This window comes from Panulirus ornatus, chromosome 2, assembly GCF_036320965.1.
Source record: "Panulirus ornatus isolate Po-2019 chromosome 2, ASM3632096v1, whole genome shotgun sequence".
NCBI classification, from domain to species: domain Eukaryota; kingdom Metazoa; phylum Arthropoda; class Malacostraca; order Decapoda; family Palinuridae; genus Panulirus; species Panulirus ornatus.
This window is the reverse complement of record NC_092225.1, coordinates 41026448-41042097: the sequence shown is the minus strand read 5'-3', so window position 1 is coordinate 41042097 and position 15650 is coordinate 41026448. Positions and strand designations below refer to the sequence as shown.

General features: G+C 41.6%; 1 pseudogene; it reads left to right on the top strand.

Moving 5' to 3' along the window:
* The first annotated feature begins 204 nt into the window (after positions 1–204).
* Positions 205–7836, top strand: LOC139753180 (uncharacterized; annotated as a pseudogene).
* The last annotated feature ends 7814 nt before the right edge of the window (positions 7837–15650 follow it).

Here is a 15650-nt window from a genome sequence, read left to right as displayed (position 1 = left end):
AATGTAATGAGAGGAGGTAGAACGTAGCAGTTTGGTATAGTGTGTGAAACAAGAAATCTGAGAAAAAATGTAAATAAGAGCAAGTATATTAGGTTCAGTAGGGTTGAGGAACAAGTTAACTGGGAGGCAATACTGAATAGGGAAAAACTGGAGAAAACGAAATGTTTTAGATATATGGGAGTGGACATAGCAGCGGATGGAACCATGGAAACGGAGGTGTGTTAGAGGGTCGGGGAGGGAGTGAAGGTTCTGGTAGCGCTCAAAAATGTGTGGAGGGCTAGAACGTTATCTCGTAGAGGGAAAATGGGTATGTTTGAAGGGATAGTGGCATGGGCTAAAGATAGGGTTGTGCGGAGGAGTGTGGATGTGTTGGAAATAAAATGTTTGAGGATAATATGTGGTGTGAGGTGGTATGATCGAGTAAACAATGAAAGGGTCAGAGAAATATGCGTTAATAAAATCAGTGTGGTTGAGAGAGGAGAAAAAGGTGTATTGAAATGCCTTGGACACATAGAGAGAATGAGTGAGGAAAGATTGACGAAGAGGATATATGTGTCAAAGGTGGAGGGAACCAAGAGAATCAGGACACAGAATTTGAGGTGGAAAGATGGAGTGAAAAAGATTTTGAGCGATTGGAGCCCGAACATACAGCAGCGTGAAAGTCGTGCAAGACAAAGAGAGCTGGAACATGTGGTATACAAGGGTCAACGTCCTATAAATGGATTAAACCAGGGCATATGAAGCGTCTGCGTTAAACCATGGAGAGGTCTGTGGGACCTGCATGTGGAAAGAGCGCTGCGGTTTCGGTGCATCACATATGAATGCTAGAGATTGCGTGTGAAGGAATGTGGCCTATTTAAGTCTTTTCCTGGCGCTACCTAGCTAGAAGGGGAAGGGATTCTTTATCAAGTGTGGCGGGGTAGCGATGAGAATGGATGAAAGCAGCATATATCAATATATACATGTGTATATATGAATACATTTGTGTATGTACATATATATGAATACTTTGAAATGTATAGGTGTATAAGTGCATTGATGTACATAAATGTCTGTGTGTGTGGGTTCGGCCATTCCTCGTCAGCCCTTGCGTTACTTCGCTGACGTGGAAGACGACTATCAAATAAAAGAAATAAAAAAAAAATATATATATATATATATATATATATATATATATATATATATATATATATATATATATATATATATATATATATATATATATATATATATATATATATCCCTGGGGATAGGGGATTAAGAATACTTCCCACGTATTCCCTGCGTGTCGTAGAAGGCGACTAAAAGGGGAGGGAGCGGGGGGCTGGAAATCATCCCCTCTCGTTTTTTTTTTTTTTTTTAATTTTCCAAAAGAAGGAACAGAGGGGGCCAGGTGAGGATATTCCAAAAAAGGCCCAGTCCTCTGTTCTTAATGCTACCTCGCTAACGCGGGAAATGGCGAATAGTTTAAAATAAAAAAAGGAAATATATATATATATATATATATATATATATATATATATATATATATATATATATATATATATATATATATATATATATATATATATATATATTTATATATATATATATATATATATATATATATATATATATATATATATATATATATATATATATATATATATATATATATATATATATATATATATATATTTTCTTTCAAACTATTCGCCATTTCCCGCATTAGCGAGGTAACGTTAAGAACAGAGGACTGGGCCTTTGAGGGAATACCCTCACCTGGCCCAATTCTCTGTTCCTTCTTTTGAAAAAAAAAAAAAACGAGAGGGGAGGATTTCCAGCCCCCCGCTCCCTCCCCTTTTAGTCGCCTTCTACGACACGCAGGGAATACGTGGGAAGTATTCTTAATCCCCTATCCCCAGGGATATATATATATATATATATATATATATATATATATATATATATATATATATATATATATATATATATATATATATATATATATATATTCCCTGGGGATAGGGGAGAAAGAATACTTCCCACGTATTCCCTGCGTGTCGTAGAAGGCGACTAAAAGGGAAGGGAGCGGGGGGCTGGAAATCCTCCCCTCTCGTTTTTTTTTTTTTTTTCCAAAAGAAGGAACAGAGGAGAGGTCCAGGTGAGGATATTCCCTCAAAGGCCCAGTCCTCTGTTCTTAACGCTACCTCGCTATTGCGGCAAATAGCGAATAGTATGAAAAAAAAAAAAAAAAAAAATATATATATATATATATATATACATATATATATATATATATATATACATATATATATATATATATATATACATAAATATATATATATATATACATATATATATATATATATATATATATATATATATATATATATATATATATATATATATATATATATATATATATATACATATATATATATATATATATATATATATATATATATATATATATATATATATATATATATATATATATATATATATATATATATATATATATATTTATGTATATATATATATATATATATATCCCTGTGGATAGGGGAGAAAGAATACTTCCCACGCATTCCTCACGTGTCGTAGAAGGCGACTAAAGGGGGACGGGAGCGGGGGGCTAGAAGCCCTACTCTCCTTGTATTTCAACTTTCTAAAAGGGGAAACAGAAAAAGAAGTCTCGCGGGGAGTGTTCATCCTCCTCGAAGGCTCACACTGGGGTGTCTAAATGTGTGTGGATGTATCCAAAATGAGAAGAAAGGAGAGATAGGTACTATGTTTGAGGAAAGAGACCTGGATGTTTTGGCTCTGAGTGAAACGAAGCTCAAGGGTAAAGGGGAAGAGTGGTTTGGGAATGTCTTGGGAGTAAAGTTAGGGGTTAGTGAGAGGACAAGAGCAAGGGAAGGAGTAGCAGTACTCTTGAAACAAGAGTGGTGGGAGTATGTCATAGAGTGTAAGAAAGTAAACTCGAGATTCATATGGGTAAAACTGAAAGTTGATGGAGAGAGATGGGTGATTATTGGTGCATATGCACCTGGGCATGAGAAGAAAGATCATGAGAGGCAAGTGTCTTTGAAGCAGCTGAATGAGTGTGTTAGTGTTTTTGATGCACGAGAACGGGTTATAGTATTGGGTGATTTGAATGTAAAGGTGAGTAATATGGACATTGAGGGAATAATTGGTCTACATTTGGTGTTCATTGTTGTCAATAGAAATGGTGAAGAGCTTGTTGATTTATGTGCTGAAAAAGGACTGGTGATTGGGAATACCTGGTTTAAAAAGCGAGATATACATAGATATACGTATGTAAGTAGGAGAGATGGCCAGAGAGCGTTATTGGATTACATGTTAAACGACAGACACACGAAAGAGAGACTTTTAGATGTTAATGTGCTGAGAGGTGCAACTGGAGGGATGTCTGATCATTATCTTGTGGTGGCGAAGGTGAAGATTTGTGGGGGTTTTCAGAAAAGAAGAGAGAATGTTGGGGTGTAGAGAGTGGTGAGAGTGAGTGAGCTTGGGAAGGAGACTTGTGTGAGGAAGTACCAGGAGAGAATGAGTACAGAAAGGAAAAGGGAAGAACAAAGGAGGTAAGGGGAGTGGGGGAGGAATGGGATGTATTTAGGGAAGCAGTGATGGCTTGCGCAAAAGATGATTGTAGCATGAGAAGCTTGGGAGGTGGGTTGATTAGAAAAGGTAGTGAGTGGTGGGATGAAGAAGTAATATTATTAGTGAAAGAGAAGAGTGAGGCATTTGGACGATTTTTGCAGGGAAAAAATGCAAATAAGTGGGAGAGTTATAAAAGAAAGAGACAGGAGGTCAAGAGAAAGGTGCAAGAGGTGAAAAAGAGAGTAAATGAGAGTTAGGGTGAGAGCGTATCATTAAATTTCAGGGAGGATAAAAAGATGTTTTGAAGGAAGTAAATAAAGTCCGTAAGACAAGGGAGCAAATGGGAACTTCAGTGAAAGGGGCTAATGGAGAGGTGATAACAAGTAGTGGTGATGTGAGAAGGAGATGGAGTGAGTATTTTGAAGGTTTGTTGAATGTGTTTGATGATAGAGTGGCATTTATAGGGTGTTTTGGTCGAGGTGGTGTGCATAGTGAGAGGGTTAGGGAAAATGATTTGGTAAATAGAGAAGAGGGAGTAAAAGCATTACGGAAGATGAAAGCCGGCAAGGCAGCAGGTTTGGATGATATTATAGTGGAATTCATTAAAAAAAGGGGTGACAGTATTGTTGACTGTTTGGTAAGGTTATTCAATGTATGTATGATTCATGGTGAGGTGCCTGAGGATTGGCGTAATGCTTGCATTGTGCCATTGTACAGAGGCAAAGGGGATAAGAGTGAGTGCTCAAATTACAGAGGTATAAGTTTGTTGAGTATTCCTGGTAAATCATAAGGGAGGGTATTGATTGAGAGGGTTAATGCATGTACAGAGCATCAGATTGGGGAAGAGCAGTGTGATTTCAGAAGTGTTAGAGGATGTGTGGATCAAGTGTTTGCTTTGAAGAATGTATGTGAGAAATACTTAGAAAAACAAATGGATTTGTATGTAGCATTTATGGATCTGGAGAAGGCATAAGAAAGAGTTGACAGAGATGCTCTGTGGAAGGTTTTAAGAATATATGGTGAGGGAGGCAAGTTGTTAGAAGCAGTGAAAAGTTTTTATCAAGAATGTAAGGTATGTGGACGTGTAGGAAGAGAGGAAAGTGATTGGTTCTCAGTGAATGTAGGTTTGCGGAAAGGGTGTGTGATGTCTCCATGGTTGTTTGATTTGTTTATCGATGGGGTTGTTAGGAAGGTGAATGCAAGAGTTTTGGAGAGAGGGGCAATATGAAGTCTGTTGTGGATGAGAGAGCTTGGGAAGTGAGTCAGTTGTTGTTCGCTGATAATACAGCGCTGGTGGCTGATTCATGTAGGAAACAGCAGAAGCTGGTGACTGAGTTTGGTAAAGTGTGTGAAAGAAGAAAGATAAGAGTAAACGTGAATAAGAGCAATGTCATTAGGTACAGTAGGGTTGAGGGTCAAGTCAATTGGGAGGTAAGTTTGAATGGAGAAAAAATGGAGGAAGTAAAGTGTTTTAGATATCTGGGAGTGGATTTGGCAGCGAATGGAACCATGGAATCCGAAGTGAATCATAGGGTGGAGGAGGGGGCGAAAATTCTGGAAGCCTTGAAGAATGTTTGGAAGTCGAGAACATTATCTCGAAAAGCAAGAATGGGTATGTTTGAAGGAATAGTGGTTCCAGCAATGTTGTATGGTTGCGAGGCGTGGGCTATAGATAGAGTTGTGCGCAGGAGGATGGATGTGCTGGAAATGAGATGTTTGAGGACAATATGTGGTGTGAGGTGGTTTCATCGAGTGAGTCATGTAAGGGTAAGAGAGATGTGTGGAAATAAAAAGGGTGTGGTTGAGAGAGCAGAAGAGGGTGTTTTGAAATGGTTTGGTTACATGGAGAGAATGAGTGAGGAAAGATTGACCAAGAGGATATATGTTTCAGAGGTGGAGGGAACGAGGAAAAGTGGAAGGCCAAATTGGAGGTGGAAAGATGGAGTGAAAAAGATTTTGAGTGATCGGGGCGTGAACATGCAGGAGTGTGAAAGGCTTGCAAGGAATAGAGTAAATTGGAACGATGTGGTATACCGGGGTCGACATGCTGTCAATGGATTAAACCAGGGCATGTGAAGCGACTGGGGTAAACCATGGAAAGTTGTGTGGGGCCTGGATGTGGAAAGGGAGATGTGGTTTCGGTGCATTATTACATGACAGCTAGAGACTGAGTGTGAACGAATGGGAGTTTTAGTATATTTTCCTAGCGCTACCTCGCACACATGAGGGGGGAGGGGGTTGTTATTCCATATGTGGCGGGGTGGCGATGGGAACAAATAAAGGCAGTCAGTATGAATTGTGTGCATGTTCATTTAAGTATATGTCTCTTTGTGTATATATATATATATATATATATATATATATATATATATATATATATATATATATATATATATATATATATATATATATATATATATATATATATATATATATATATATATATATATATATATATATATATATATATATCCACTCCCAGATATCTAAAACACTTCACTTCCAGTTTTTCTCCATTCAAACTCACCTCCCAATTGACTTGACCCTCAACCCTACTGTACCTAATAACCTTGCTCTTATTCACATTTACTCTTAACTTTCTTCTTCCACACACTTTACCAAAGTCAGTCACCAGCTTCTGCAGTTTCTCACATGAATCAGCAGCGGATGGAACCATGGAAGCGGAAGTGGATCATAGGGTGGGGGAGGGGGCGAAAATTCTGGGGGCCTTGAAGAATGTGTGGAAGTCGAGAACATTATCTCGGAAAGCAAAAATGGGTATGTTTGAAGGAATAGTGGTTCCAACAATGTTGTATGGTTGCGAGGCGTGGGCTATGGATAGAGTTGTGCGCAGGAGGATGGATGTGCTGGAAATGAGATGTTTGAGGACAATGTGTGGTGTGAGGTGGTTTGATCGAGTGAGTAACGTAAGGGTAAGAGAGATGTGTGGAAATAAAAAGAGCGTGGTTGAGAGAGCAGAAGAGGGTGTTTTGAAGTGGTTTGGGCACATGGAGAGAATGAGTGAGGAAAGATTGACCAAGAGGATATATGTGTCGGAGGTGGAGGGAACGAGGAGAAGAGGGAGACCAAATTGGAGGTGGAAAGATGGAGTGAAAAAGATTTTGAGTGATCGGGGCCTGAACATGCAGGAGGGTGAAAGGAGGGCAAGGAATAGAGTGAATTGGAGCGATGTGGTATACCGGGGTTGACGTGCTGTCAGTGGATTGAATCAAGGCATGTGAAGCGTCTGGGGTAAACCATGGAAAGCTGTGTAGGTATGTATATTTGCGTGTGTGGACGTATGTATATACATGTGTATTGGGGGGGGGGGTTGGGCCATTTCTTTCGTCTGTTTCCTTGCGCTACCTCGCAAACGCGGGAGACAGCGACAAAGTATAATAAATAAATATATATATATATATATATATATATATATATATATATATATATATATATATATATATATATATATATATATATTTATGGACAGGAGATGTGTTGAAGCATTACAGAATGTAACATGAGGCTTGACTTTGGTGAAGATAATGAGATTCTCGACGATAGTGACACTACTGGCTCCCCTTCTGGGATCAGGTGTCGTGGGTGAGGCACAGGGACATCAACCTCCTGACGGTGGGCAGATTCACCTACACGTCGGACGAGAGGTTCGCCACGCGCCACACCCACGGCTTCGACGACTGGCTCCTGATGATCCACTACCTGCAACGCCGCGACGCTGGCCTCTACGAGTGTCAGATATCCACCACCCCACCCACCAGCCACTTCGTCCACCTCTCTGTTGTTGAGGCGGAGACTGTGATAGAGGGGGGGCCAGATGTATATATAAACACGGGGAGCCGACTGGCCCTGACCTGCAGCGTCCAACACAGCCCTGAACAGCCTGCCTTTATATTCTGGTACCATGATGATAAGTTGGTGAGCTACGACAGATCGCGCGGGGGCGTGGTGGTGTCCACGGAGAAGGGCGTGGTCACGACGTCGCGCCTCCTGGTCCAGTACGCCCACACGCGCCATACAGGCGTGTATACATGAGCCCCGTCCAACTCGAAACCCAGGAGCATCAACGTTCACGTTATAGCAGGACATCAACCAGCTGCCATAGTGCATGAGAACAACGGTAGTGTGAGACTGGTAGTCAGGTGGACCCCTTGTGTCTCCAGCGGCCTCATTGGTCTCCTCCACCTCACAGCAGTGTGGGGTTGGTGGTGAGCACAACACTACCACAGCCATTCTCGGGGGTGACGACCCTAGTGCACTTGCTGGTAGGAGCCGCTGACGGGGAGGACCTACGCGTGACACACCCTCCATCAAACCCTTATTTTAAGGTCACTGTGACTCCTTGAACCGGCTTGTGGGCTCGAGCACGACTTCTACTACGGAAGAGGAGGTCCATGTCCACGTCTTGACAGGTTCTCCACCTCACAAGTGATCAGATCCTGAACCTGTTGACTCGTATAAATAATTGGCATTAAGCTGGCGGGAACCAGCGGAAGGACTGGCGGGAGCTGCCTCGCCCTCTTGCCTGATGTGGTGCCTCCAGTTTCTTTGCCATCTGAAGTTTGCATCAGCCTTCACTCCTGCCTGCAGTTTCATGCTTTCCGACATGTTTCATGAGCTCCTCTTCGCCAACGGAACTACCTTGGCCACCAGTGATGCTACTACGTTTGTGAATCAAAAACCATTGCAACACAAACCTCGTCAGGTGGTAGTGTCCCGCAGTGTACCGAGACAGACTTCCCCAGAACTTTTTTGAAGGGGTAGTAAATGTTTATAGTTGTGTTACTGGAGTGATAGTTTTCATACATGGTGCTTTGACAAGAAAATAGTGAAATTGGAAAAAATGTAGCTTAGGCATTGAAGCTTATTGATACAGTGGTTAAATTGATGAGAACTACTATTGACTTTTGTGTAAATAAATTAAACATTTATTTTTTCCATAGCGAGAGGTTGAACCATTATGTGACATTCACTTTTTCTTTTCATTTCAAGCTAGAAGTTTCAGTTTTCTAAATTGTTTCTTACATTTTTCATATGTATATATATGTATGTGTGTGTGTGTATATATGTGCATGTGTGTGTGTATGTGTGTGTATGTGTATATATATATATATGTATATTATCCCTGGGGATAGAGGTGAAAGAATACTTCCCACGCATTCCTCGCGTGTCGTAGAAAGCGACTAGAGGGGACGGGAGCGGGGGGCCAGAAATCCTCCCCTCCTTGTATTTTTTTTAACTTTTTAAATGGGAAACAGAAGAAGGAGTAACGCGGGGAGTGCTCATACTCCTCGAAGGCTCAGATTGGGGTGCCTAAATGTGTGTGGATGTAACCAAGATATGAAAAAAGGAGAGATAGGTAGTATGTTTGAGGAAAGGAACCTGGATTTTTGGCTCTGACTGAAACGAAGATCAAAGGTGAAGGGGAAGAGTGGTTTGGGAATGTCTTGGGAGTAAAGTCAGGGGTTAGTGAGAGGACAAGAGCAAGGGAAGGAGTAGAAGTACTCCTGAAACAGGAGTTGTGGGAGTACGTGATAGAATGTAAGAAAGTAAATTCTCGATTAATATGGGTAAAACTGAAAGTTGATGGAGAGAGATGGGTGATTATTGGTGCATATGCACCTGGGCATGAGAAGAAAGATCATGAGAGGCAAGTGTTTTGGGAGCAGCTGAATGAGTGTGTTAGTGGTTTTGATGCACGAGACCGGGTTATAGTGATGGGTGATTTGAATGCATAGGTGAGTAATGTGGCAGTTGAGGGAATAATTGGTATAGATGGGGTGTTCAGTGTTGTAAATGGAAATGGTGAAGAGCTTGTAGATTTATGTGCTGAAAAAGGACTGATGATTGGGAATACCTGGTTTAAAAAGCGAGATATACATAAGTATACTTATGTAAGTAGGAGAGATGGCCAGAGAGCGTTATTGGATTACGTGTTAATTGACAGGCGCGCGAAAGAGAGACTTTTGGATGTTAATGTGCTGAGAGGTGGAACTGGAGGGATGTCTGATCATTATCTTGTGGAGGCTAAGGTGAAGATTTGTATGGGTTTTCAGAAAAAAAGAGTGAATGTTGGGGTGAAGAGGGTGGTGAGAGTAAGTGAGCTTGGGAAGGAGACTTGTGTGAGGAAGTACCAGGAGAGACTGAGTACAGAATGGAAAAAGGTGAGAACAATGGAAGTAAGGGGAGTGGGGGAGGAATGGGATGTATTTAGGGAATCAGTGATGGATTGCGCAAAAGATGCTTGTGGCATGAGAAGAGTGGGAGGTGGGTTGATTAGAAAGGGTAGTGAGTGGTGGGATGAAGAAGTAAGAGTATTAGTGAAAGAGAAGAGAGAGGCATTTGGACGATTTTTGCAGGGAAAAAATGCAGTTAAGTGGGAGACGTATAAAAGAAAGAGACAGAAGGTCAAGAAAAAGGTGCAAGAGGTTAAAAAAGGGCAAATGAGAGTTGGGGTGAGAGAGTATCATTAAATTTTAGGGAGAATAAAAAGATGTTCTGGAAGGAGGTAAATACAGTGCGTAAGACAAGGGAGCAAATGGGAACTTCAGTGAAGAGCGCAAATGGGGAGGTGATAACAAGTAGTGGTGATGTGAGAAGGAGATGGAGTGAGTATTTTGAAGGTTTGTTGAATGTGTTTGATGATAGAGTGGCAGATATAGGGTGTTTTGGTCGAGGTGGTGTGCAAAGTGAGAGGGTTAGGGAAAATGATTTGGTAAATAGAGACGAGGTAGTAAAAGCTTTGCGGAAGATGAAAGCCGGCAAGGCAGCAGGTTTGGATGGTATTGCAGTGGAATTTATTAAAAAAAGGGGGTGACTGTATTGTTGACTGGTTGGTAAGGTTATTTAATGTATGTATGACTCAGGGTGAGGTGCCTGAGGATTGGCGGAATGCGTGCATAGTGCCATTGTACAAAGGCAAAGGGGATAAGAGTGAGTGCTCAAATTACAGAGGTATAAGTTTGTTGAGTATTCCTGGTAAATTATATGGGAGGGTATTGATTGAGAGGGTGACGGCATGTACAGAGCATCAGATTGGGGAAGAGCAGTGTGGTTTCAGAAGTGGTAGAGGATGTGTGGATCAGGTGTTTGCTTTGAAGAATGTATGTGAGAAATACTTAGAAAAGCAAATGGATTTGTATGTAGCATTTATGGATCTGGAGAAGGCATATGATAGAGTTAATAGAGATGCTCTGTGGAAGGTGTTAAGAATATATGGTGTGGGATGCAAGTTGTTAGAGGCAGTGAAAAGTTTTTATCGAGGATGTAAGGCATGTGTAGGTGTAGGAAGAGAGGAAAGTGATTGGTTCTCAGTGAATGTAGGTTTGCGGCAGGGGTGTGTGATGTCTCCATGGTTGTTTAATTTGTTTATGGATGGGGTTGTTAGGGAGGTGAATGCAAGAGTCTTGGAAAGAGGGGAAAGTATGAAGTCTGTTGGGGATGGGAGAGCTTGGGAAGTGAGTCAGTTGTTGTTCGCTGATGATACAGCGCTGGTGGCTGATTCATGTGAGAAACTGCAGAAGCTGGTGACTGAGTTTGGTAAAGTGTGTGAAAGAAGAAAGTTAAGAGTAAATGTGAATAAGAGCAAGGTTATTAGGTACAGTAGGGTTGAGGGTCAAGTCAATTGGGAAGTGAGTTTGAATGGAGAAAAACTGGAAGAAGTGAAGTGTTTTAGATATCTGGGAGTGGATCTGGCAGCGGATGGAACCATGGAAGCGGAAGTGGATCATAGGATAGGGGAGGGGGCGAAAATTCTGGGAGCCTTGAAGAATATGTGGAAGTCGAGAACATTATCTCGGAAAGCAAAAATGGGTATGTTTGAAGGAATAGTGATTCCGACAATGTTGTATGGTTGCGAGGCGTGGGCTATGGATAGAGTTGTGCGAAGGAGGATGGATATGCTGGAAATGAGATGTTTGAGGACAATGTGTGGTGTGAGGTGGTTTGATCGAGTAAGTAACGTAAGGGTAAGAGAGATGTGTGGAAATAAAAAGAGCGTGGTTGAGAGAGCAGAAGAGGGTGTTTTGAAATGATTTGGGCACATGGAGAGAATGAGTGAGGAAAGATTGACCAAGAGGATATATGTGTCGGAGGTGGAGGGAACGAGGAGAAGAGGGAGACCAAATTGGAGGTGGAAAGATGGAGTGAAAAAGATTTTGTGTGATCGGGGCCTGAACATGCCGGAGGGTGAAAGGAGGGCAAGGAATAGAGTGAATTGGAGCGATGTGGTGTACCGGGGTTGACGTGCTGTCAGTGGATTGAATCGGGGCATATGAAGCGTCTGGGGTAAACCATGGAAAGCTGTGTAGGTATGTATATTTTGCGTGTGTGGACGTATGTATATACATGTGTATGGGGGTGGGTTGGGCCATTTCTTTCGTCTGTTTCCTTGCGCTACCTCGCAAACGCGGGAGACAGCTACTAAGCAAAAAAAAAAAAAAAAAATATATATATATATATATATATATATATATATATATATATATATATATAAATATATATATATATATATATATATATATATATATATATATATATATATATATATATATATATATATATATATATATATATGTATATATATATATATATATATATATATATATATATATATATAGATATATATTAAATTTTAGGGAGAATAAAATGATGTTCTGGAAGGAGGTAAATAAAGTGCGTAAGACAAGAGAGCAAATGGGAACTTCAGTGAAGGGTGCTAATGGGGAGGTGATAACAAGTAGTGGTGATGTGAGAAGGAGATGGAGTGAGTATTTTGAAGGTTTGTTGAATGTGATTGATGATAGAGTGGCAGATATAGGGTGTTTTGGCGGAAGTGGTGTGCTAAGTGAGAGGGTTAGGGAAAATGATTTGGTAAACAGAGAAGAGGTAGTAAAAGCTTTGCGGAAGATGAAAGCCAGCAAGCAGCACTTTTGGATGGTATTGCATTGGAATCTATTAAAAAAGGGGGTGACTGTATTGTTGACTGGTTGGTAAGGCTATTTAATGTATGTATAACTCATCGTGAGGTGCCTGAGGATTGGCGGAATGCATGCATAGTGCCATTGCACAAAGACAAAGGGGATAAGCGTGAGTGCTCAAATTACAGAGGTATAAGTTTGTTGAGTATTCGTGGTAAATTATATGTGTGGGTATTGATTGAGAGGTTGAAGGCATGTACGGAGCATCAGATTGGGGAAGAGCAGTGTGGTTTCAGAAGTGGTAGAGCATATGTGGATCAGGTGTTTGCTTTAAAGAATATATGTGAGAAATACTTAGAAAAGCAAAGGGATTTGTATGTAGCATTTATGGATCTGGAGAAGGCATATGATAGAGTTGATAGAGATGATATGTGGAAGGTATTAAGATTATATGGTGTGGGAGGCAAGCTGTTAGAAGCAGTGAAAAGTTTTTATCGAGGATGTAAGGCATATGTGCGTGTAGGAAGAGAGGAAAGTGGTTGGTTCTCAGTTATTTTAGGTTTGCGTCAGGGGTGCGTGATGTCTCCATGGATGTTTGATTTGTTTATGGATGGGGTTGTTAGGGAGGTGAATGCAAGGGTTTTGGAAAGAGGGTCAAGTATGAAGTCTGTTGTGGATGAGAGAGCTTGTGAAGTGAGTCAGTTGTTGTTCGCTGATGATACAGCGCTGGTGGCTGATTCATGTGAGAAACTGCAGAAGCTGGTGACTGAGTTTGGTAAAGTGTGTAAAAGAAGAAAGTTAAGAGTAAATGTGAATAAGAGCAAGGTTATTAGGTACAGTAGGGTTGAGGGTCAAGTCAATTGGGAGGTGAGTTTGAATGGATAAAAACTGGAGGAAGTAAAGTGTTTTAGATATCTGGGAGTGGATCTGGCAGCGGATGGAACCATGGAACCTTAAGTGGATCATAGGATGGGGGAGGGGGCGAAAATTCTGGGAGCCTTGAAGAATGTGTGGAAGTCGAGAACATTATCTCGGAAAGCAAAAATGGGTATGTTTGAAGGAATAGTGGTTCCAACAATGTTGTATGGTTGCGAGGCGTGGGCTATGGATAGAGTTGTGCGCAGGAGGATGGATCTGCTGGAAATGAGATGTTTGAGGACAATATGTGGTGTGAGGTGGTTTGATCGAGTAAGTAACGTAAGGGTAAGAGAGATGTGTGGAAATAAAAAGAGCGTGGTTGAGAGAGCAGAAGAGGGTGTTTTGAAATGGTTTGGGCACATGTAGAGAATGAGTGAGGAAAGATTGACCAAGAGGATATATGTGTCGGAGGTGGAGGGAACGAGGAGAAGAGGGAGACCAAATTGGAGGTGGAAAGATGTAGTGAAAAAGATTTTGTGTGATCGGAGCCTGAACATGCGGGAGGGTGAAAGGAGGGCAAGGAATAGAGTGAATTGGAGCGATGTGGTATACCGGGGTTGACGTGCTGTCAGTGGATTGAATCAGGGCATGTGAAGCGTCTGGGGTAAACCATGGAAAGCTGTGTAGGTATGTATATTTGCGTGTGTGGACGTATGTATATACATGTTTATGGCGATGGGTTGGGCCATTTCTTTCGTCTGTTTCCTTGCGCTACCTCGCAAACGCGGGAGACAGCGACAAAGCAAAAAAAGAAAAAAAAAAAAAAGAGCAAGGTTATTGGGTACAGTAGGGTTGAGGGTCAAGTCAATTGGGAGGTAAGTTTAAATGGAATGAAACTGGAGGAAGTAAAGTGTTTTAGATATTTGGATGTTGATCTGGCAGCGGATGGAACCATGGAATAGGAAGTGAATCATAGGATGGGGGAGGGGGCGAAAACCTTGGGATCCATGAAGAATGTGTGGAAGTCGAGAACATTATCTCGGAAAGGAAAAATGGGTATGTTTGAAGGAATAGTGTTTCCAACAATGTTTTATGGTTGCGATGCGTGGGCTATAGATAGAGTTGTGCGCAGGAGGGTGGATATGCTGGAAATGAGATGTTTGAGGACAATATGTGGTGTGAGCTGGTTTGATCGAGTAAGTAATGTAAGGGTAAGAGAGATGTGTGGAAATAAAAAGAGCGTGGTTGAGAGAGCAGAAGAGGGTGTTTTGAAATGGTTTGGGCACATGGAGAGAATAAGTGAGGAAAAATTGACCAAGAGGATATATGTGTCGGAGGTGGAGGGAACGAGGAGAAGTGGGAGACCAAATTGGAGGTGGAAAGATGGATTGAAAAAGATTTTGAGTGATCGGGGCCTCAACATGCAGGAGGGTGAAAGGCGGGCGAGGAATAGAGTGAATTGCATCGATGATGTATACCGGGGTTGACATGCTGTCAGTAGATTGAATCAGGGCATGTGAATCGTTTGGGGTAAACCATGGAAAGTTGTGTGGGGACTGGATGTGGAAACGGAGCAGTGGTTTCGGGCATTATTGCATGACAGCTAGAGACTGAGTGTGAACGAATTGGGCCTTTGTTGTCTTTTCCTAGCGCTACCTCGCACATATGAGGAGGGAGGGGGATGGTGTTCCATGTTTGGCGAGGTGGCGATGGAAATGAATAAATGCAGACAGTGTGAATTGTGTGCATGGGTATATATGTATGTGTCTGTGTGTGTATATATATGTGTACAGTGAGATGTATAGGTATGTATATTTGCGTGTGTGGACGTGTATGTATATACATGTGTATGGGGGTGGGTTGGGCATTTCTTTCGTCTGTTTCCTTTCGCTACCTCGCAAACGCCGGAGACAGCGACAAAGCAAGATAAATCAATAAATATAAATATATATATTTTTTTTTTTTTTTTTTTTTTTTATACTTTGTCGCTGTCTCCCGCGTCTGCGAGGTAGCGCAAGGAAACAGACGAAAGAAATGGCCCCACCCCCCCCCCCCCCATACACATGTACATACACATGTCCACACACGTGTATACATACCTACACAGCTTTCCATGGTCCACCCCAGACGCCTCACATGCCTTGATTCACTCCACTGACAGCACGTCAACCCCTGTATACCACATCGCTCCAATTCACTCTATTCCTTGCCCTCCTTACACCCTCCTGCATGTTCAGGCCCCGATCACAC